The sequence below is a fragment of the Aotus nancymaae genome, unplaced genomic scaffold, assembly GCF_030222135.1.
Source record: "Aotus nancymaae isolate 86718 unplaced genomic scaffold, 86718_ANA_hifiasm-v0.15.2.pri h1tg000004l, whole genome shotgun sequence".
NCBI classification, from domain to species: Eukaryota; Metazoa; Chordata; class Mammalia; order Primates; family Aotidae; genus Aotus; species Aotus nancymaae.
In genome coordinates this window covers 8,328,554-8,353,803 of record NW_026988415.1, presented here as the reverse complement: position 1 = coordinate 8,353,803, position 25,250 = coordinate 8,328,554, and the positions used below count along the sequence as shown (strand labels likewise).

Genomic DNA, 25,250 nt, shown 5'->3' with positions numbered 1-25,250 from the left:
TAATCACATTTCTGAAGCCAGATCAGTAGGACTCAGAAGAAGTGAGGTAACAAGGAAGAGTTCTTTAAGTGAGAGTTGGCAGGAATGAGAAGGCTACCAAAACATAGTGATAAACAAATCAGGTATGTTTTGATCTGAATGTGTGGTCAATACTTAAAACACACATACATACACACACACACACTTACATACACATGCATGCACATACACATTAATCTATAATCCCAAATCTAGTTTTTCCTTAGGAGTATTTTTAAAATTTTGTTATATTGCAAGTTGAAATTATCTAATATGTGTGAATTCTTCCATAAAATTTAGGATTTGCTTGGTAGCACTTGTAGATAGCTAATATATAGTTTGAGGAATATGTTTTGTTCCAAACATATGGTATCAAAATCTGCTTGAGCTGCCATAATAAAATACTGTAGAATGGTTGCCATAAACAACAGAATTTTATTTCTCATAATTATGGAAGCTGGGAAGTCCAAGGTCAAAGTACCCCCAAATGGCTGGGTGCAGTGGCTCACGCCTGTAATCCCAGCACTTTAAGAAGCTGAGGCAGATGGATCACCTGAGGTCAGGAGTTAAAGAGACCAGCCTGGCCAGCATGGTGAAACTCCATCTCCACTAAAAATACAAAAGAATTAGCTGAGAGTGGTGGCATGCACCTGTAGTCCCAGCTACCTTGGAGACTGAGGCAGGAGAATCACTTGAACCCAGGAGGCAGGGGTTGCAGTGAGCTGAGATCACGCCTTTGCACTCCAGCCTGAGCAACAGAGGGAGACTTCGTCTCTAAAATAAAAAAAGGTACCAGCAAATAAGGCCTCATTCTGAAGCTTTTTCTCTTGGCTTATAGGCAGCTACCATCTCACAGTGTGCTCACACTACCTCTCTGATGTCTCTCCTTATAAGGCTCATTATGAGGGCCTTACCCTTATGTCATCTAACCCTAATGGCTTCCCAAATGCTCTGTCTCCAAATGTTATCACATTTGGGGTAAGGTTTCAACATATGCATTTTGAGGAGACACAAACATTCAGTTCATAACATACAGGAACTATATATAGATATAGATATAGATATGGTGAAATTTACGCTAAATGCTGAGGAAAAAGTTTCAGATATTTTCAAATAATTGTGAGATAAAAAAATTACTTATTTTGTCTTATTCTAACTTTATATCCTCCTATAAAGATGAACAAAAATGTATTCTCCAGATCTTAGTAATTTGTCTACGCTGTGCCATTATTTTTCCTATACTCATACATTTTGGTCAGTCAGCCAGATTTGGATCTATCCAAAATAGGTGCTATGGTAGCAAGAGATTTAAATTGGGAGTCAGTGATACAGAGTGAGGAGTGTGAAGTTTGGCACTAATTTGCTATGTAACGTTCACTTGCTCTTTCTTAGCCTTACTTTACTCATTAGAAAAAAAGTATGGTTGAACTCAATTATGGTTATTTTAATAAATCACTTGAATGACCAAATGACTGGGTTTTCCTGAGACTGTCTTGGTTTTAGCCCTAAAATGTCCCACTTACCAGAAAACCTCCACCCTGAGATGTGTAAAGACCCAGTTTGTCTTTATCATTGTATCATTGGAGAGGGATGAGAAGGAAATGGGCAGCCCCCACAACAGAGGCTGAAAATAATGCTACTTTCAGTGTTAAATGGATAAGTCTCAGATCATTTGCCTTCTGTGTTTTCTGTTGTTCCCCGCCTCCCCCACCTTATTGCTAATGTTGCAACCCTGATCTCTGCTACACAGTAATAGATCATTGTTGCCTCACTTTAAGTGACGCTGACTAAAGGGTGTGCAACTTATGTTTACTGTAATTGTGTTAACAGTTCAGTTTTAAATTTGCCTGTAGGTTACCTGTTGTGCTTTGTATAAAGATATTATTAACTTTTTAACATTGTGAGTCATGTTACCATGTACAGTTCAGATAATGACAAAGAGACAATTGCAATATCAACACAGACCTTACCTGGACATCGCGGAAGAAGAAGGCTAAATGACTGTGTGATTTTAATACTGACAGAAGGACTCAGCTATGAGATAAAGGGAGAATACTATACAATATGCAGAAAATAATTTGGGATTAGGCCTAATGGAGAAGGGAATGTGAAAGCACATATGTAGAGTGAATTTCAGAAGTCTTGGGTGAGACAGGTGAGAAAAGTTTTTGTCTCCCCAAGAGACACCAATGCTAAGTTGAAAACACTTGCTGCTGAATTAACCTAGACATAGCACCTCAAAGTACATTCATTATCATATCATTCCTTTGATTGCTCTATAAATCTGAATAAACTTACATTTCCTGATTCAGAGGTTTTCACTAAAACGTCTTTATGAAGGAGAAAAGGGATGTGATAACGGATGTGTTTGTTTCTTACAGTGTAAAGCTGACTCTATCCATTTTTTACCAACTAGCATTCTTTCTACAGTCTGGCAATTGATACTTTGAATCATGGCAACAAGTGTTCTCTAGCTTTTAGGCGCTATGATTTGAAATACAGAGTTTCAATCAGTTCTCTTGTATGAAGATTTTAATAATGATATAGGAAACATAAAACAAAAGATAAAAATTAGATTTTGCTCATTTATCTGCATATTCAGCAGAGAGTACAAAGCCAAATTTTGGCCAATTTATTTCAATTTATACACTTCTTACCAAAGAAGATTAAAAGGTCTTATCTAGTAAATGTTCTGTAGACCTTGCCCACAGCACTTCTTAAAAAGGGTGTGATTTGCTTACTTGTGTCGTTAAGGCTTTTGTAATTGAATGTTTTTGGTTTCCCAAAATGTGCAGCAGCACTTGATGAATTTTGTTTTTTCACTTTATAGAAACAGAAGGCATCCATAGACCTTTGCTTACAAGATAGCTGCCATCATTGTTGCTGCCTATAAAAAAGATTAAAATTTTGTTCTGCCATAAAATCAAATTTTCAAAGTGTGGCATAAAAAACTGCTCTTCTCTCATTTGTAAATACATTAAGGATGGAGATGAAGAAAATTGACAATAAAACATCTTGTACATGTTGTTTCTTTAAAACTCTTTGGTGATTTAGTAAGTTTGGTGTCATAACTTACCTAGAAAAGGATGAATTGAATGGCCCTGAGTTCTTCAGTGTTATGTGTAGATTTCAATAAAGACTCATACAGTCAAAAAAGGACTCACTTTTTGAAAATAACACTGCTTCCAGGCCAGGCGCAGTGACGCACGCCTGTAATCCCAGCACTTTGGGAGGCTGAGGCAGGTGGATCACCTGAGGTCAGGAGTTCATGACCAGCCTGACTAACATGGTGAAACTCCATCTCCTGTCTCTAGTAAAAAAAAAAAAAAAAAAAAAAAAAAAAAAAAATAGCCAGGCTCTGTGGCGCATGCCTGTAATCCGAGCTAGTTGGGAGGCTGAGATCAGAGAAAACAGGAGAATCACTTGTACCTGGGAGGCAGAGGTTGCAGTGAGTCGAAATCTTGCCATAGCACTGCAGCCTGGGCAACAAGAGAGAAACTCTGTCTCAAAAAGGAAGAAAGAAAAGAAAACATCACTGCTTCCAAACTCAAAATGATGTTACCACAAAGGGGTTGTTAGATGGAACCTCCTCACTTTATTTAATAAAGCTGTACATTATTTTATATTCAAAATACCTCATGTACCCCACAAATAAGTAAACCTATTATGTAGCCACAAAAAACAAAAAAATTTTAAAAAAAACTTCAATTTTTACAGAATGCAATTACTTTTGTGCATTATAACCATTTCCCTAAGAAAGACAGGTTTAGATTTTGATGAATTACCCTCTTCTTTAAAGTGTTTAAAAAATATGGCATTTTAGTTCATGGATACCATATGTGATAAATTTATGGCTGCAATAGTTCAGTTTGACCAATAGCTGATCTATCAAAATGAGCCTGTAGCTACAAAGTGGATGGATATGTTTTGAGACCTAGAAATTAATTCTTGCAAGTCTGAAAACCTGTTCTCGCTAGTAAGTAAAAACTGAAGTGTTCCCTGCTTAAACAGTTTTTGAGAGGATAGTTAGCATGATGCCGTTACATTGGACTGACATCAGTAATCATTTCAATGTGGTCTTGATAGGAGCAGAATTATATTTGGCTGTATTCAGTTTTATTATTGTATAAAAGAAAAGAAGGATGTATTAAAAGCTGTAGGCAGTTCAGACATTATGTAGCATTGGAAATGGAAACAGTAATAATAGAAACATCATGCGACAGAAAAAATCTCGTTATTATTTTTATTAAACACAGGTCACTTTTTAAATCATGTCATATTTACGTTCTCTTTTTTAAGTCTTTCAAATGGCTCAATATATAAGATGTTAAAGGTAAGCAAGCTGATGCATATGTTTTTTTTTTTTTTGAGACGGAGTTTTGCTCTTGTTACCCAGGCTGGAGTGCAATGGCGCGATCTCAGCTCACCGCAACCTCCGCCTCCTGGGTTCAAGCTATTCTCCTGCCTCAGCGTCCCGAGTAGCTGGGATTACAGGCGTGCGCCACCATGCCCAGCTAATTTTTGTATTTTTAGTAGACACGGGGTTTCACTTTGTTGACCAGGATGGTCTCGATCTCTTGACCTCGTGATCCACCCTCCTCGGCCTCCCAAAGTGCTGGGATTATAGGCTTGAGCCACCGTGCCCGGCCAATGCATATGTTAATTAGCTTGACTTTAGTCATTTCATGTTGTATACGTACATCAAAATATCACATTGTACCCCATAAATGTATATAAGTATTTATTAATTAAAATATTAACAATAAATAATGAAGCTACATTAAAAGACAAAAAGAATATACAGCAATATAGCCTACAACATTTAAATATTCAGTAGTGTTTAAAAAAGAGTTACATTGCTATATCAGAAGACCACAATAATAGATTATAAAATATTATATTTTCTCACACCCTTAATTTTAATTTACATAAATTACTACTAATTACCACTGTTAACTAATTTGATTTTGAAGCATAAATTATAGCATTTATGTAACAGAAGTAAATATAGAATAATATATAATTCTGAAAATCTGTCCATTTTTTGTAGTTTAAGTGGAAGTAATAATACATATAAATATAACTGTTTATTATAGTTTATATTATTACAGAATTTTGTCTGATATGCTTGTGTCCCAGTTTTGTTCTCTGATAAGTTAGTCCCTCACTCCATGTGCCACTCAGCTCTAATGTTCTGTCTGCATGGTTGTAGATGGCATCCTTAGCAGTATAAATAAGACAAGTAGCAAATTTCCTCAAGTTCATGAGAATTAATGAAGTGTTTTGGTAAGAAAACAGTCTAACCTACTTTTACAGATGATTTTGAGATTGGCCAGAGTGAGTTCAAAAGAAAATAGATGGTAACTTCATATTTCTAAGAATTCTCAATACCTTGACATGATTACTTCATGTCTGATACACATACTCTCACTTTGTCAATGAAAATCCCAGCGATTTTCGTTCTTAAGGTAAGGGACCTTAGGGGTAAGTATGGAGTGGGCTAGGCAAGATGAACCAGGTGTCATACCATTTGGTAATGTAGTCATTCCTCAGACACGTGATGTGGAGAAAGGTCTCTTGTGGCCAATTGCATAGTTAGGAAGTAAGAGAGCTTTTTACACACCTACTCAGTGAAAAACATGCTATTATGAACAACAATTTAGGTGACATTTTTTAGAAAGTTAATATACTAAAAATTATGTATACTTTAATATAAATATTGTGTCGGCATAAAATATGAAATCAAATTAGTAGTGCCCTGGAGGTTAATGTGGTAGCAGAAGACTATTGAAAAGAATTTGGGTGAAGGGAATGTTGGGAAAAAGAAATACAATACAAACAACTTTGGGTGTGATGAAAATTTAGTCACAACTACAAGCTGTTAGATATCGGCTATCCCAAATTATTGAATTTTTATGTATTTCTTTTTTTCTCTATTATTAGTGTAAAAACATAATTAACCTAATTAAGTCTTCCCTGTTATGGCAATGGTGAAAAGTGAAAACCTAAATATACATCACATGAAAATTAAAAACAACTTAAAAGTCCATACCCATAAATCCCACATATGCCCTTTATGACGTGCTACATGTAAGTCATAAAATTGTTTTTTAGTGATTAGCAATAGTCATTTTCAATATACTTGAAAAATATTTAAAATCATGAGAGTACTACCAAACAAATATCAGAAACACTGTTTGAAAATAGAATTTTAAAATTAAAAAATGAAAGAAAAAAGAGTTTTATGGTTTTACTGCTTACCTTTCATTTGCTTTTTTATTATAGAAAAAAAGTCAGAAAAGACATTCTAACAAAAATAATGCAACTGATGCCCATAATCCCATAAAACTCAGACAGTTCACCTATTGAGATCTCAAGATCTATTTTTCTAGATCATTTTATCTTGCTCTCACTCTCCTCACTCCCTTAAGTGAGATTATACAAAGAATGTTTTTCTACAATCCATGTTTCGTATAATATTTCAAACATCTTTTATTTTTAAGCTTCATTATAAAATACATATATACATAAAAGACTGATGCATATACTTTGCCAATATATGTGATGCTCTCTGATTATTCCTTCTTAATGTTATTCCCTTCTCTGTCATGTAACTATTCTGCATATTATGGTAATTACTCCCATGCTCTCCTTCATATTTTACCACCTATGTATGTATCTTTAAATGGCATGTTTGATATTTCCTGTATTTGACTTTTATTATTGGAGTCATATGTGTTTTTCTGCAGCTTGTGCTCACTATATTTTATTTTCTGTGTTGATACAAGTAGCCACATTTCATGTATTTTTCACTACATAGATAGTATTTAGTATTCCATTGTAGGCACAAAACACTTTTTTTGTTTTGTTTTGTTTGTTTGTTTGCTTGTTAAGACTGAGTCTCATTCTGTTGCCCAGGCTGGAGTGCAGTGGCATGATATGGGCTCACTGCAACCTCCACCTCCCAGGTTCCAGCGATTATCCTGCCTCAGCCTCCCTGGTAGCTGGAACTACAGGCCTGGGCCACCACACCCGGCTAATAAACATGGGTGTATTGTCCATGAATTTTTTGGTTAATTTTAGTGTTTTAATGGCACAAACAATGTTTCTGTATTTCTGTACATGGTTAAGGCTGCTAGATAAAATACAAGATGCTCAGTTAAATTTGAATTTCAGATAAACAAATTTTTAGTATAAGTATATTCCTAATATTGCATAGAACATACACTGTTTTTATTATTTATATTATATTTAAATTTAACTGAGAGTCATGTATTATTATTTGCTAAATCTGGCAACACTCTACATGGTGCAAATTTTTAGGAAGTTAAGTAGGATATATACCTAAGGGTGTAATTGTTATGTCTTAGGAAATAAGTGTGTTCAATTTATTTCCAAATTGATGATATTGATTTATACATCTATTTGCTGATGTGTTGGATTGTTCATCACTTAGTATCTTCATTAATGCATAATATTGGCTGACTTTATAACTTTGTCAATTTGATGAGTGTCAAATTTTATATCACTATGGTTTGAATTTCAATTTTCCACATTGCTAATGAAGTTGAGCATCTTTTCAAATGACTGTGGACCACTTGTATTTCCACTCCTGTGAGATGCCCATTTATATATTGTGCCTCCTTTTTCTATTGTGTTATCAGTTTCAGGATTTGGAGGATTTCTTTATATGTTCTGGATACTAACCATTGTTGGTTTATATGTTACATATATAGGCTCCCATTTTGTGGCTTATGTTTTGATATTAGAACATTAGTTTTTGTTCATCACATGTGTATAGACTGGCTTCTGGGGTCTCCATTTAGTTCCAATGTTCTCATCATCTGTCACTGAGCCCAAAACACATAATGTGACGATTATAGCTCTATAAAAAACTACTGGACTTTGGGAGGCTGAGGCAGGTGGATCACAAGCTCAGCAGTTCGAGACCAGCCTGGCCAACATGGTGAAACCCCGTCTCTACTAAAAATACAAAAAAAAAATTAGCTGGGCGTGGTGGTAGGTGCCTGTAATCCAAGCTACTCGGGAGGCTGAGGCAGGGGAATCGTTTGAACCCTGGAGGCAGAGGTTGCAGTGAGCCAAGATTGCGCCACTGCACTCCAGCCTGGGTGATAGGGCGAGACTGTATCTAAAAAAATAGTACTAATTCTAATACTGGAATAACTTCTAGGGCATGTCTCCTAAGTTTTTTGAGAATTGACTTAAGGTCTGGCAGATGGTCAGTTGATGTTAATGTTTTCTATGCATTTGAAATGTACATTATCCAGTTGTTGGGTGCCATCATGTTCTATTTAGATGTCCATTTGATTAAGCATGCTATTTATGCTATTCAAATCTTCCAGATATTTACTGTTATTTTTCTGCTTAACCTATCAACTATTTAGAGAGGTACATTAACATTTTCAAATATGAGGCCGGGCACAGTGGCTCACACTTGTAATCTTAGCACTCTGGGAGGCTGAGGTGGGTGGATTGCTTGAGGTCAGGAGTTCAAAAGCAGCCTGGCCAACATGGTAAAACTCTGCCTCTACTAAAAATACAGAAAATAAATTAGCTGAACAGGTTGGCACACACCTGTAGTCTCAGCTACTCAGGAGGCTGAGGCACGATAATCTCTTGAACCGGGAGGCAAAGGTTGCAGTGAGACTAGATCGTGCCACTGCACTGCAGCCTGGGCGATAGAGTGAGACTCCGTCTCAAAAAAGAAAAAAAAATTCACATATCATGGTTGGATTTATTAGTTTCTTTTCCTTTGTAGTTGGATCAAATTTTACTTTTAAACTATTTTCAAAATTACTAGGTCCCATAAGATTTAGAATTGCTTAATCTCCATAATGAATTAATACTTCAATAAATATATGTTGGTTCTCTTTATAGAAATAAATATGGCCTAAAATTTATTTTTTCTGATATTAATGTAGCTGTGCCAAATATCTTTTGTTTCACATCCATTTTGTAGATCTTTTGTATTATTTTACTTACATAGTTCTTATGTCCTTATGTTTAAATATGACTTTTGTAACCAATGTATAATTATATTTTAAAAATATGATCTGACAGTGAACAGCATAGTTTATGTTTGTGATTTGTAATATATGTATGTATGTGTATATATATGTTTATGTATATATGTATATCCTTTGTTTTATTTTCTTTTTAACTGACACATAATAAATATACATATTTATTGGGCACAGTATGATGTTTGATACATGTGTATATTGTATAATGATTAAATCAGGATGATTTGCATTTGATTTATTTCTATCATCTTATTTAGTATTTTCTATTTGTCCCATTTTATAGCTTTTATCTTCTTGCATACTTGATTCCTTTTGGTTTGATCCTGATTCTTTCCCTTGGTTTCATTTTTCATGGTACCGTTCTGGAAGTTGTACAGTATATATTATTTATTTAGTAGTTAATTGAGGCAATTTAATGTGTTTTTAAAACATCAAAAATTCTAAAATTAATAACATCTTTCTCTTTCCTTAAGTTATACAAAAATATTAGAATGTTTGAACTCTAATCACAACATCCCAAATTATATACTTGTATTATTCAATATTTTCAGTTCTGTTTTGATTTTCTGTGAAGATATAGTCTTCCTTATTAACAAGAAGTCAATAAAAATATATTTGATTAAATATTTTTCTCTTACATCATTTTAATGACCTAGTGTTCAATTAATTATTTTGATAGGTCAGCATTTGTCCAACTCACTTTTATTGAACATTCAGATGGTTTACAAACTTCACTATTACCAACAGTAGTCTTGGTTGCCTGAAAATTACCTGGAAGTAAACCTAATAGCTCATAATACCAGTTAAATTTTGACAGTTTAACATCACCTATATGGAGCAGTACGAAAATAAATCAGGAAACTGAAACTCTAAAAACAAATTACTTGGTTAAGTTCAAACAGCTATTAAGTGGTGAAAGTGGGCTTTGAACCCAGACAGTTTACATTTTGAGACCTACAGCAAAAATGTGGAAATTAAACACACGCACACACATGCACACACACACAGAATTTCCAAGTTCTATTTAAGGAATAAAAACTGATGTACAACTGTTCTAAGACACACACACACACACACACACACGCACACACACAAATATCAATTAGTGACAAAATGTGTGAAGTAGGAACATTCATTTTTGACTGATTGTTTTGAATCTTGACTATCCAGGTGTTTTTCTTTTTGCCAAACTTTTATCTATGCAAGTTATTTTGGACAATTGGACAATTTGCTTTCAAGTATCTGTTCTTACCAAGGCAACACCATTGAGTGACTACAATTCACATTGCCTAATTCTTAAAATTTCTAGTATATAGACATGTCTGCTGTAACCTTCAGGCCTCTCCAACAAAGGTGTTTTCTCAATCACAAAATAGATATTCATTATGAAAATATGGACTTTACAAAAAAGAAATCTTAGCTTTCTAGTTTCAATTGAAATAGAATTAAATGAACATGAATATCTTTTATATTATTATTCAGAAACATCCCTCTAGCATGACAATAAGAATATCCATAATATAATTTAGTTTTAGATATGAAGCTTGAAATAAAAGTGTTTAAAATATTGACTACCTTAATCTAAGCTGAAGATGGAAAATTGATTGACTTAAGGAAAAAATATAGATTTTGAAATTTAAATTTACTAAAATTGACACCATCTTATTGATTTTTCTATTGGCTACCATTTTGTATCACATACCATTAAGTATGATTTCAGGCTTTCATTAACAGCAACTTAAATATGCTTGAAAATAAAATATGCATTTTGTAAAATTAATGTATCTCCCATTCAACCTAAGTCGGAAGATATTTATAGCTAGAAGACCAAAATATATGGAGCATGAAAACAGGAATTTTTGCCTGTTTGTTCACTACTATAATTGTAGTTTCTTAGTACAAGGCACAGAGTATGCACTCAGTAAACATTTCTTGAATGAATACACAAATGAATAATTATTTCTCAGCAGTCACTATTTGTTGCATATGAATTGTGTGTTATCAATGAACAAAGGACCAAAAGTGCATTGCTCTCTAGCAGCAGTTTTCAACATGTGGGCTAGCTGCTCCAAAAATATATCTAGGGCAGGAGTTGTAGTTTGAAAACCTTACCTTGATGATTCAGAATACAACCATGCTTTACAAGTTTTCCTGGTGTCATAAGGGCAAGGCACTTATCTTGTTTCTCTCAGAGTCGATTCTTTTTTCTATTAAACAGTGACTCTCAAAGTCTTGAATATGGCCTAGCATGTCTGATAGCATTTTCTCGTTGTGAATCATCTTTTGTCCTTTATTCAATAAAATATGTCTGTCTTGTGCAGTAGCAGATGTGGGAAGGAATTGGTAGGCAGTTGTATAGGGTCAGCTGGGATGAAAGGAGATAGCAGACAGAATGTTAACACATGGTGGATACAATTACCAATATCGGAAGAGCCATTTTAAGTATTCCATTTGTGTGTCACTGATTTGCAGATGTTCTGGAAAACATCCTGTCATTTCATTTTTAGCGTCTGAATCAAGAGACCATTCTAATCATTTTAAAAGCTTTCATTATAAAAAGTTTTAAAAGAAGCTGTGTGTTATTAACAGCTATTGAATATATATGTTTTGAAAAAATATATTTTTGAATGGTTTTCCTTGCCCTTCTCATAGAAAACTGGGCAACTTTGTCCATCATTTCTCAAAGGGAAATGTAGATTTAAATCAATATAAGTGTGCCCCAATATATGAAGTCCCAATTTAAGAAAACATGAATTTAAAACCTCAGTTGGTTTGTTAAATTTTCTGTCTAGAGATAATCTTTCTGTTCAGGAAAATACAGCAAGACCTAATAGTGATCATAGAAACAAACTTTTGCCTCTCTGTCTTGGTTTTGCCTTATAAGATCAGATTATATCACTCTAGGACTCGATTTTCTTATTTGTAATATAAGACACAAAATTTTCTCTAATAAGCATCAATGAAGTAGTTAAAGCCTGATCAAATTTTCTTATAAATAATTGTTCCCAATGACAGGCTTGCTACTACTGCACCTTCTGAAGAGCTATTTAATATTTTAGATGGTATGACCCCATCTTTAGATATTCTGGAGGTCTGTAGTTTTGTTAAATATTTTGTTAAATGTGTTCTCTATGTGAATCTCATGGACCCTCTTTCCCAAAGACCCAAATATTGGAACCCCTGTTTTAAACACTTTTGAGAGCTGTTTAATTGACCACAGACATATATTGGTCAAATTTTAAAACAGACCTTTTACTGCATGTGTTTTCATGTAGCTGATTTGATTTTTCTTTTAGATTCTTTTATCTATAATACTGTGAATAGACTTATTGTTTAATGATTCTTTTTCCTTTTCTCGTCTTATTTCCTGTGTTCTTGTTTGGTTCACTTTTCAGGCATGGAATAACTAGATCAAAGGCTATGAACATTGCCAGGCAGGTCGATACTAAGTACACAGGTACTAAATACAAGGGAGGCATTTACTTTGGACAAAAGATTTTTAATAATGTTTAACTGCAATATTTTAAAACAATATTATAGCAAAAACCCATGATGAACAAAATCACATTTCAAATAAAGACAGGCTCCAATTTCTTCGTTTTGCCTCAGGTTCCACTATTGCTGGGCACAGCACTGGTTCCAGCATCATTTGAATATTATCATTTCTGAAGACATTTACAAATTTGAAAGCTGGAAAATAATCTCTTTATATCATTATTTGGTCTCATATGTATTTATTTATACACATCTTTATACCGCAATTCTACAGTAAAGTATGGTGTCTTCCAAATGACATGTAATATGGCAAAATTATGTAAATTACAAACAGGTGAGAAAAGACAAGTGATGCTATTTTATCTGTGTAATTCTTTTTGGATTTGTTTTATATTGTTCAAATCTAGGTATTTGGTCCATATGAGTTCATAATTATCATGTTCTTGGTGGACTGTTTTGTTACTAGTGTGGAATCACTGTGTTCACATTAATGCTTTTTCACTTTCAATTATATTTTGCTGAATAGTAATATTTCTTTGATTTATTTGTTAATAATTTACTTGATATTTTATTTTACACATGTTATTTTGTTTAGATATGACTGTAGTAAATAGTACATAGCAGGAATTATTTTGGTTCTGATTTCAGCACTTGCCTTTTAATAGGCATGGTTAATTTATTTTCTTTTCCTGAAGTCATTGGTCTATTTTCATGTGTGTTTCTATATACCATCTTCAGCATCACTTCTGTTTTCCTTTCCTGTTTCATATTGGATTGTGGAGCTTATTCCATGTACTTCTCTATTAGATTACACTTTCATTTTCTACTATTTCTCTAATTTTCCTTACATTTTTACCATTTAAACAAAAGTCTGAAATTAGTGAGACAACTGGATATCTACCTGTTAAATAATGAAGTTTGATCTCTATCTTAAGCCATATATAAAAATCAACTCAAAATGTATCATAGACCTAAATGTAAGAGCTGAAACTACAAGATTTAGGACAGTATATATGTGTAAGCTTTTGTGACTTGAAATTAGGCAACAGTTTTTTACATATCATATCAAAAACAAAAGCAACAAAAAAATACATAAATTGAACTTCATAGAAAAGAAAACTTTTGTACTTCAGAGGATACCTTTAAGCAAGTGAAAATGCAACCTAGGGAATAGTTGACAATATTTGCAAGTCATATATCTTATAAGATACTTGTATCTAGAATATAGAAAGGATCTTTACAACTCAACAATAAAAAGAATAATTACAAATGGGAAAAGAATTTGAGTATTTTCTCTATTAAGGTATGCAGGTGACTCACACCTGTAATCCCAGCACTTTGGGAGGCCAAGGTGGGTGGATCACCTAAGGTCAGATGTTCGAGACCAGCCCGACCAACATGGAGAAACCTCATCTCTACCAAAAATACAAAATTAGCCAGGTGTGGTAGTGCATGCCTGTAATCCCAGCTACTCAGAGGCCGAGGCAGCAGAAATCTCTAGACCCCGGGAGGTGGAGGTCGTGGTGAGCCAAGATCACGCCACTGCACTCCAGCCTGGGCCTCAAGAGTGAAACGCTGTCTCAAAAAACAAAAAAGATATGCAGATGTCAAATGATTACATGAAAAGATACTCAACATTTTTCATCATTAGGGAAATGCAAATCAAATGAGATACCAATTTACACCCACTAGTATAACTGGAATAAAAGAGACATTAACAAGTGTTGGTGAGGATGTGGAGTAATTGGGATTCTCATACACTAGTGGTGCAGTTTTTAAGTGACACAGCCACTCTGAAAAACATTTTGGTAGCTTGATGGAAATGCATTGAATCTATAAATTACTTTGGGCAGTATGACCATCTTCATGATATGGATTCTTCCTATCCATTAACATAGATTGTTTTTCCATTTGTTTGTGTCCTCTCTTATTTCCTTGAGCAGTGGTTTGTAGTTCTCCTTGAAGAGGTCCTTCACATCCCTTGTAAGTTGTACTCCTAGACATTTTATTCTCTTTGTAGCAATTGTGAATGGGAGTTTATTCATGATTTAGCTCTCTGTTTGTCTATTGTTGGTGTATAGGAATGCTTGTGATTTTTGCACATTGATTTTGTATCCTGAGACTTTGCTGAAGTTGCTTATCAGCTTAAGGAGTTTTTGGGCTGAAACGATGAAGTTTTCTAAGTATACTACCATGTCATCTACAAACAGAGACAATTTGACTTCCTCTCTTTCTATTTGAATACCATTTGTTTCTTTCTCTTTCCTGATTGCCATGCCCAGAACTTCCAATACTATGTTGAATAGGAGTGGTGAGAGACGGTATCCTTGTCTGTGCCAGTTTTCAAAGAGAATGCTTCCAGCTTTTGTCCATTTGTTATGATATTAAATAGCTCTTATTATTTTGAGATATGTTTCATCAATATCTAGTTTTTTGAGAGTTTTCTTTCTTTGAAGAATTAAAAAAAATACTTTAAATTTTATATGGAACCAAAAAAGAGCCCATATATCCAAGACAATCCTAAGCAAAAAGAACAAAGCTGGATCACACTACCTGACTTCAAACTATACTACAAGGCTACAGTAACCAAAACAGCATAGTACTGGTACCAAAACAGATATATAGACCAATGGAACAGAAAAGAGAACTCAGAAATAACACCACAAATCTACAAACATCTGATCTTTGACAACCTGACAAAAACAAGCAAAGGGGAAAAAATTCTCTATTTAATAAATGGTGTTGGGAAAACTGACTAGCCACATGTAGAAAACTGACACTGAACCCATTCCTTACACGTTACACAAAGACTAACTCAAGATGGATTAAACCCCAAACCATAAAAGCCCTAGAAGAAAACCTAGGCAATACCATTCAGTGCATAGGCATGGGAAAAGACTTCATGACTAAAACACCAAAAGCAATTGTAACAAAAGTTAAACTGACAAATGGGATCTAAGTAAACTAAAGAGCTTCTGCATAGCAAATGAAACTAACATGAGCATCAACAGGCAACCTACAGAATGGAAGAAAATTTTTGCAATCTACCCTTCTGACAAAGGTCTAATATTCATAACCTACAAGGAACTGAAACAGATTTACAAGAAAAAAACAACCCCATCAAAAAGTAGGGGCAAAGTATATGAACAGACACTTCTCAAAAAAGACATTTATGTGGCCAACAAACATATGAAAAAAAGCTCATCCTCACTGGTCATTAGAGAAATGTAAATCAAAACCAAGATGAGATACCATCTCAAGCCAGTCAGAATGGTGATCATTAAAAAGTCAGGAAACAATAGATGCTAGCAAGGCTGTGGAGAAATATGAACAATTTTACACTGTTGGTGGGAGTGTAAATTAGTTCAACCATTGTGGAAGACAGTGTGGTGATTCCTCAAAGATCTAGACCCAGAAATACTATTTGACCCAGCAATCCCATTACTGGGTATATACCCAAAGGATTATGAATCATTCTACTATAAAGTCACATGCACACGTATGTTTATTGCCGCACTCTTCACAATAGCAAAGATTTGGAACCAACCCAAATGCCCATCAATGATGGACTGGATAAAGAAAATGTGGCACATATACATCATGGAATACTATGCAGCCATGAAGAAGAATAAGATCATGTCCTTTGTAGGGAAGTGGATGAAGCTGGAAGTCATCATTCTCAGCAAACTAACACAGGAACAGAAAACAAAAGACTGCATGTTCTCACTCATAAATGAGAGTTGAATAATGAGAACACATGAACACAGGGTGGGGAATAACACACACCAGGGCCTATTAGGGGGTGGGGACAAGGGGAGGGAGAGCATTAGGACAAATACCTAATACATGTTGGGCTTAAAACCTAGATGATGGGTTGATAGGTACAGCAAAACACCATGGCACATGTATACTTATGTAACAGACCTGCACATTCTGCACATGTATTCTGGAAATTAAAATTTTTTAAAAAAGAAAAACATTTTAGCCAGGCACAGTGACTCATGCCTGTAATCACAGCACTTTGGGAGGCTGGGGCAGGAGGATTACTTGAGCACAGGGGTTGGAGACCAGTCTGGGCAATATGGCCAAACCCTGTTTCTACCAAAAAAAAAAATTAGCTTGACCTGGTGGTGCACACCTGTGGTCCTGAGGCTGGAGGATCACTTGATCCCAGGAGGCACAGGTTTTAGCAAGCAGAAATTGTACCACTGTACTCCAGCCCGGGTGACCGAGCTAGACACTGTCTTTAAAAAGAGAAACGAAAAAGAGCTTGGCAGTTTCTAAAAATATTCAACACAGACTTACCATATGATGCAGTAGTTTCACACCTAGGTGTATAGAAAAGAGAAATGAAAACATGTATCCACAAAAAGCTTGTACACAAATGTTCCTATCATCATTATTCATAAGAGTCAAAAATTGAAAATAACTCAAATATCCATCAATTGATAAATGGATAAACAAAATGTAGTATATCTAAATAATGGAATATTATTTGGCAATACTAAGAAACAAAGTACTGATACAGGCTACAACATGGATGAAACTTGAAAGCATCATCCTCAGTGAAAGTCAGACACATAAAACCAGATATCATATTATTTCATTTATATGAAATGTCCAGAATAGGCATATCTATAGATACAGAAAGTAGAGTAGTGGTTGTCTAGTGCCAGAGACATAGGCTAGGAAATGAAGCGTGATTGCTAATGGGTAAGGGGTTGTCTTTCGGGATGCCAAAAATGTTCTAAAAATAGAAAGTTGTGATGGTTGCGTAATTCTGTGAATACACTTAAAAACACTGGATTGTAAAGTTTTGAAAGATGAGTTTTATGATATTCTATCTCAAAACTTTTATTAAAAATCTTAAATTAGTATGTCTATCTTTCTAAGACAGCTTGCTGTAATATCCCGATTTTCATAATTTAGATTTTCCTATTGCAATGCTATCTCTCTCATGAATCTGGATTTTTCTTTTGTGCTTTTTGATGAAGGGCTTTCCTGACTTGGAGGTGGTTGTTTTATTTTGTTTCAAATCATACATGTTTCTCCACATTTGACAATTTCATCATTGCTTCTGCTACACGTTTTGGATTTGGGGATTGAAAAGAGAGTCACATGAGCAGCTTGGAACCATTATTTGTACAACACAATCCTTATCACTATGTTTGTGTGCAATTCAGCCTGGGTTCTAATTTCATAGCAGCATCTCAGCTTCCTTCCTGTTCTACAGGCAGCTTTGGATGGAGCGTTTTATGTCTTCTAAACAGTCAGAGAGTGCAATTCTAGGCCCTGGCTTCATGAGGGAAACCTGGTTTTGCTACCCAACCGCTTATGGGACAGGACATTAAAACTAGACCCCTGGTGCTTGTTTCTGATTGTGGCTTCCTGTGGTCTTTCACCTTCAGTTAGTGTACCGCACTGTGAGTTTCCCCTTTTTCTGGCCCACAGGTAGTCTACTATTCTATGTCAGTGCAGTTAGGCATTTTTAACATTTTTGGAAAAAGCACACACGCTCCCATGTTTTCAGTGAAGGAGGAGGTTTTAGTATATGCTCAGTCATCCACGTTATGTGGGAAACTAATCAAGGTTAGAAGTATGGAGCTAGAATTTAACTAATATAAAATACTAAGAAATAGTAGGCATGAGCTAAGATTATTACTTAAGTATGATTAGTACTAGTGAAGCTGAACATTTCCCTATATCATTGCTAATGTTTTATATTTTACTTTAGTAAATTAGGTTTTAATATTCTCTTCCCCATTTATCTTTTTGAAACTTGCTCTTTTCCTCATCGGTTCTTATGAGCTACAAATGTGGTTCACTTTATATTTTTACATTTAATTTTAGTTTTTTAATAACGTTCAAAGTAGTTTAGTTATTAGTCAATGAAGTACATTAGCCTTCTTTGTAATTCCCCCTTTTAATAGTGATTTTTAAAACACACACACAGACACACACATACAGACACATACACACACACACTTGAAGAGATTAGCAAATGATCTTAGTGTGTTTGCGATAGGTCAGGAAGCAAAGACATGTTCAAGAGAGAACCAAGCTCTGAGTATTTATGGTATTTAACAACTTTTTCTTTGCTAGAATGAATACTTTATTAAATCAAGTAATCCTCATTATGGAAATACACTTGTGATCAAATATGGCATTTATGATGGCCACAGTGAAACAAGAATACATTTATTGAGGTCTCTTGAAGTCGCTATAGATTCTTGATGCTGAATTTGACTGTCAGTCATCAGTTTTTCTCTTATCGTATTTCTATTTGCATACTGTGGAGAAACCACTATGGATGTACAAAGAGTGAACTTTCACTAGCATGTTGCAAAAGTTGGTATTAACATAGACTGTAGCTGAGAAAGAAATGGAACTTGAGACACAACCAAGATAGATTCCATTAATATTTAAATTGAGTTTCTCATTAGAGATATGTCTACGTTCATTGACTCTTAAAGAACAGACTATTTTTACTTCATTGCTGGGCATTTCTTCAGTGAGACTATATAATTTTCTTTCTTTTCATCTTTTTATTTTTCTTGCTCCACTCCTCAAAACAGACAAAAGCTTCTTATTGTATAGAATAGAAGGCAAATTATTTATCATTGATTTCAGAGTCAGTTACAATTTGGCTCCAAACAATTTTTCTCATATTCTTTCTAAATGATAATAATAATAATAGTGATAATATTAATAGGACATTTTGCTGATGATTACTGACAAGGTGCCATTAACTGTTTTAAGCCCATTATATACATTATCTAATTTAGTCTTCACAACAACTTCTTACTAAGCTTTCATTTTTGAGATGTGCAATTTGAGGCTCAAGGAGGATAGGTAACTTGCCCAAGGTGAAATAGCCACTTTGAGTCCAGAGATGGTGCATTAACTCCCATATTATTTATAGGCAGTCCACTGGTCTACATGCCATGACCTAAATATCTTAACCTGAAATGTCCACGTATTTGCTTGTCTTATTCTTAACCCCTGGATGTATTGACACTCCTCATCTACAAATCAAACTCTTCCTCAACTTTTAAAAATTCTTCAATGCTCTTTTACAATGCTGATAAATTCCATGCTACATCACTCCAAAACAGATCATTCATGTAACTCATTTTCTCCCAAATCAAATGAAAATACAGCCATAAAGTTGACATAGAATCTGAATGGGATACAGCTAAGTATGGGTGTTAGAGGGATCTATGTTAAACCAAGTTTTCTACAATAAATTGGGTTCAGGAATGCCACCTTTTTTCACTCTTCTTCTTAAAGGAATTTGTGCTAACAATTCTGTTGCTTCTCATGGAACTTCCATGGCCTGTAGTCAATAGATAACTGAAAATTGCAAATTAATTAAGATGTTATTAAGCCTATTTTAATATACCCAATCCATACTTGCATTGGTCTCTATAAAGTATGAGTTAACCATGTTGATTGGACTCCCTTTTTCTAGATAGCTTAATCCAACAACTTTTAAACAACATTTTGACAAGTGGTTTCCTTGGGTGAATATTGCTCTGCCATTAAGCCAGTGTCCACCATTCACTCATGTGCTATAATTTTAAGCCAAGAATGATCTTTCCTTCATGTAGAGAAATTTAAAATAGAATGTTCCAGATATAGCATAATAAACGTCTGACTTTCTTCATTCAAATGATTATCAAAATACTCTGAAAAGGAAGAAAAAGTTACAATATATTCGTTAATTTTCCTCCAAAGACCTCTAAAATAACACAGATTGGAGATTTACTGAAAATCAGATTCTCAATTGACATAATATTCAGTTACTCATTTACTCATTTTTGTCTTTATTCATTTAGAACAGCATGTATGGAAAAATTTGGAAACTGATCCAACAACCTCTACAATATTGTAATTTCTATAAGACGGTGTACCATTTATAGATTGAGTCACTCATTAAACATATCTCCTACACAAATTTCTAAAAATATGGCAAGAAGAAATAAAGGGCCTCTAACTAAGCCAAATATAATAGCTATTTTTATCTATGTATTATTTTATTCTTTTTACAAAAGAAGAGCGATATATACACATATGGGTGAAATATAAGATATTTAATGGAAAAGAAACCTATTGAGAAATTACCAGCCTTTTTTCACAAAATAATAGAACAATATTGAGCAACATGCATACAGAATATATGACTAGGTGGCACTAACTAGTTAAATATTTATGTGGATGAGAATTCTAAAAGTTTGTAGTAAGTTATTTTTCTTAAAATTAATGTGTTATGATAATTTTAATTTGAAGTTGGCATACAAAGGAAATCTGAATTTTTTTAAATACTCAAATGACTGAGTACTTGCCTTGTGTTTAGTGCTGTGCCAAACAATGAAGGAGCTATGAGGATATATAAAGAACGAAACTTGTCTTCAACGAGCTTACCATCTAATTTGGAAGACGTCTAATGTGACTGTACCAGGTGACCCCCTTGTGAGATGCCACTACTGGTCTCAAAAGGCCTCAGAGTTCTTTCCTTCAAAAGCTATTGAAGGGAGGAGGTAGCTAAATTAATTTCTGCAAAAGGTTTCCATTAGCTAGTTCTTTGACTTTATTAAAACCAAATGTTCATATTTTAATTTAATTTCTGTTAGTTACTTCATAAATTTAGACTGCTTAAGGTCATACACAAAAAGAAAATTAATATTTTTTTTTTACTTTCCCCATTAAAGTTTGTACAGAACCAATCTACATAGAGTTCATAAAAATAAACACCACGTACAGGTTACATCCACTTCTGAATCTGACAAAGAATAATAGTTCAGTAAAATATTAACATTTATTATTTTGACCTTTCATTGCAGTTTCCTCATTGTGACATGTGAGAAATATATAGCTGTCTATTTTCTAATAAAATTTCTCCAAATTCAGTAGCTAGTTAAGCCTCAGTAATTGGTATGTTATTTGATTATTTATTTTCTTGATTTAAAAAATTATAAAGGCTACACACTAAATCAATGCAAATAAGTTGTGAGCTAATTATCCCATTTTGTATAATGTCATAACAGTAGAAGAAAGATCTAAAGTGATTTATAAGGGGGGAAATCAAAGGGTCAAAGGAAAAGAATATATCAGTGGTTAGCTACTTCAGCCTTTTCAAAATGGTGTTCTTCAGATTTTATTTTATGGGGAGCTAAGAAGTGTTAATGTTAAAAAGAACAAAAAAAAAAAACAAAAAAAAAGCAAAGCAAAGAAAGGTCTTTCGCTGCAAAATAAGTTCATAACATTGTGGGACTTGACATCTGAGATGTCAATATATATGAAAAAACTCAAGGGGAAAATAAAGCATTTGACTGCAGGACCCCCTACCCATCCTCTTTTATTTATTTAGAGGATTGAGTGATTTTTTTTTTATGGATTGGTTGATTGATTGATTGTACGTTGGGCTCTGGGGTACATGTGCACATCCTGCATCTTGCAGGATTGTTGCATAGGTACATACATGACATAGTGGTTTGCTGTCTCCATCTCCCACCCTCCCATGGCCTACATCAGGCATTTCTCCCAGTGTTATCCCTCCCCATCCTCCCCACCCCCACTGTCCCTCCCCTCCCCTTCCCTCTAATCCCCCCTACCTAGCCCAGTGAGTGTTGTTCCCTTCCCTGTGCCCAAGTGTTCTCATTGTTCATCACCCACCTATGAATGAAAACGTGGTGTTTGGTTTTCTGTTCTTGTGTCAGTTTGATGAGAATGATGGTTTCTAGATTCATCCATGTGTCTACAAAGGACACAAACTCGTCATTTTTTATGGCTGCATAGTATTCCATGGTGTAAATGTGCCACATTTTCTTTGTCCAGTCTATCATTGATGGGCATTTGGGTTGGTTCCAGGTCTTTGCTATTGTAAACAGCACTGCAGTGAACATACGTGTTCATGTATCTTTATAATAGACGATTTATACTCAGTAATGGGATTGCTGGATCAAATGGAATTTCTATTTCTAGATCCCTGAGGAATCGCCACACTGTCTTCCATAATGGTTGAACTAATTTACTTTAAAGCAGCTATTATCAAGTATTATTATGAGTGAGGTTGGCAAACTCATTCTGTAAAGGACTTGATATGCTTGACAGGCCTTATGGTCTTTTTCTCAACTACTCAACTCTATTGATGCAGCACAAAAGCAGACATAAACAGTATGTAAAAGAGTTAGTGTGTCTGTGTTCTGACAAAACTTGATTTATAAACAATGACATTTGAATCCTCTGTAATTTTCATGTTACAATATTATCCATTTTTTGACTTTTATAACCATTAAAAAATTATTCCTGTCTCACAAAGCATATAAAAAGAGATAATTGACAGAATTTAACACATAGGTCACAGGGGGGCAACCTTTGATCTAGAGGAAACAGGAACTGTATTGTGCAGATCCTGACTCTTTTTCCTAGAAACATGCATTCCACATTGGAAAAGACAACTGTATTGCCTCTTCCTTGTTAAGGGAGAAAGTGTAGTGAGGATGAGGTAAACTTGGATGTGGCCATATGGTTTCCATTCAGGTTACTCAAAACTGAAAAGACATCTTCCATTTTTAAATGATTTATTGCATGGGCTTCGGGGTGAGAAAAAAAAATGGATTCATATCCAGCTTTTACTACATAGAAGGTATAAGTCTTCAAATAAATCGCTTTACCAACCTGAATCTCTGCTTTCATTGCTTAAGAGTATCACAAGGTTTTAGTGATAATTAAATAAGCATTTAACACAGTGCCTAGCACCACAGAGTGTTTCCTAAATAATCGTGTGACCTTCTTCTTAGTTTGCATTTATGCATATGGTTTGTCTACTGATTATTTTCATGTGGAGCCAGTTGCATTGCTGCTTATTATCAAGAGTGGAAGTCTGAGCACTTCTCCCCACTTCCTCTTGGTATTGGAGTCACTGAGGAAAACATAGAGCAGCCAAGCCCTGGCGCATAGAGAAGAAACAGAAAAAGACCAGCTTCAGTGGTGGGTGTCAGTCCCCCATGGCCAGTGGGTCCCTCTTGGCAGTCGACACAGGGCAGTTGGCCTGCACATACCCCTCTTGTGTTGCAGCAGCAGGACTTTACTTCCTCCCCGTTGGGGTTGGCCTGTCCAAAGAAGTGAACATTGAGTCTAAAACTGAAAGATAGCCCCACACAAGGTGATAAATTTAGGACAGGTGGTGAGGATTCTTTATCTCTTGGTAAGGAAGTGCTCCTGGACCAAGGCCCATTTGTATGTATCCAAGAGAGGATAGAAAGATTGCATATATGGCTGGGCACAGTGGCTCAAGCATCTAATCCCAGCACTTTGGGAGGCTAAGGAGGGTGGATCAGCCGAGGTCAGGAGTTCGAGACCAGCCTGACCAAGAAGGTGAAACCCCGTCTCTGCTAAACATACAAAAATTAGCTGGGAATGGTGGCAGGCATCTGTAGTCCCAGATACTTGGGAGGCTGAGACAAGAGAATTGATTGATCCTCGGGGGCAGAGGCTGCAGTGAGCCGAAATCGCGCCATTGCACTCCAGACTGAGCGATGGAGCAAGACTCCATAAAAAAAAGAAAGAAAGAAAGAAAGAAAAACACTGCATGCACATGACTGCCTTACTCAAGAATTCATATAGAGACACAGGTGTAGATATAGATATTTATTATACATATCAGAGGTTTACTACAACTTTCTGTGTGTGTTTACATACAGTGAGTTTTCTTTTCACTGAATATAATAAACAACAAATTGATTAAGAAGTGTCAGCTTAATGGAGAAAACATGAAATGGTTCTGTTTTTTAAAAATCACTGCTTTTAATTTTTGGCTCACATTCATAAATGCTATCTAGGGGTAAATTCCACCACTTTCTGCCACATTCAATTCAAATCTAATTTCAGCTTCTCTCTTTCTCATATCTTTAGTTTGAGGTCACATATACCCAGAGGAAATAGGAAAGAATGATCTGCTCTTTTACGTCACCCTTCATACCACCTTTAGGCAGGCTCGGGGATGTCATCTCTCCCTGTGTCCTGAATCTGACTTCTCTAGGGGGAAAAGCATGAGGAGGGACCAGTGCGCCAGGATTCACTGTCGGTGCACAGAAAGCATCCCTGTTTGGTCTGTTTCCATCTACTGGTGGCCTATTCTAGGGTTACAGTCTTCTCACAGTTAACATGTTAACATGTGTGGTTTTTTGGGGATGTTCTTCAGTCTTATTTCAGCTCCATGGTCTCATAGGTGAGAGAGAGAGAGAGAGAGAGAGAGCGCCATATTTCCCTTTGACCCTCCCTGTAAAAGTATATTATCAGCAGTGTACCCACCAACTCTTTCTCTAGGTAGTGCATCTCATAAATTGGTGTGTCTGTCTGGGTCACCCCATGGAACCTGCTCCATATCTATCCTCTGTTCTGTTTCACCTGTAGCTATGAGAACCACTAAGGACCTGTCTGATGCTATCTTATCACTCCACATCCTTCCTCCCCTGACAATTTCTTGTCCTATTACCCTGCAGTTCTTCTTGTCTGCCTTGTATTGGTTACTATTCTACCAGTTTTTTAGCCTTCAGAAATGTTCAGAAATGTAGGCACTAGTTTTCATGTTCACATACATCTCAAGTTCTATCAAGAATCTCCTCAAAGAATGGAAAATAGTAGAGCCACTATGGAGACTAATATGAGGGTTCCTCGCAAGAACTAAAA

General features: G+C 35.2%; 1 long non-coding RNA gene across 1 annotated transcript in view; it reads left to right on the top strand.

Moving 5' to 3' along the window:
• The window catches only part of LOC105729243 (uncharacterized), a 249,263-nt gene that overhangs the window by 148,929 nt on the left and 75,084 nt on the right, over positions 1 to 25,250 (top strand). The gene's annotated exons all lie outside the window — the stretch shown is intronic.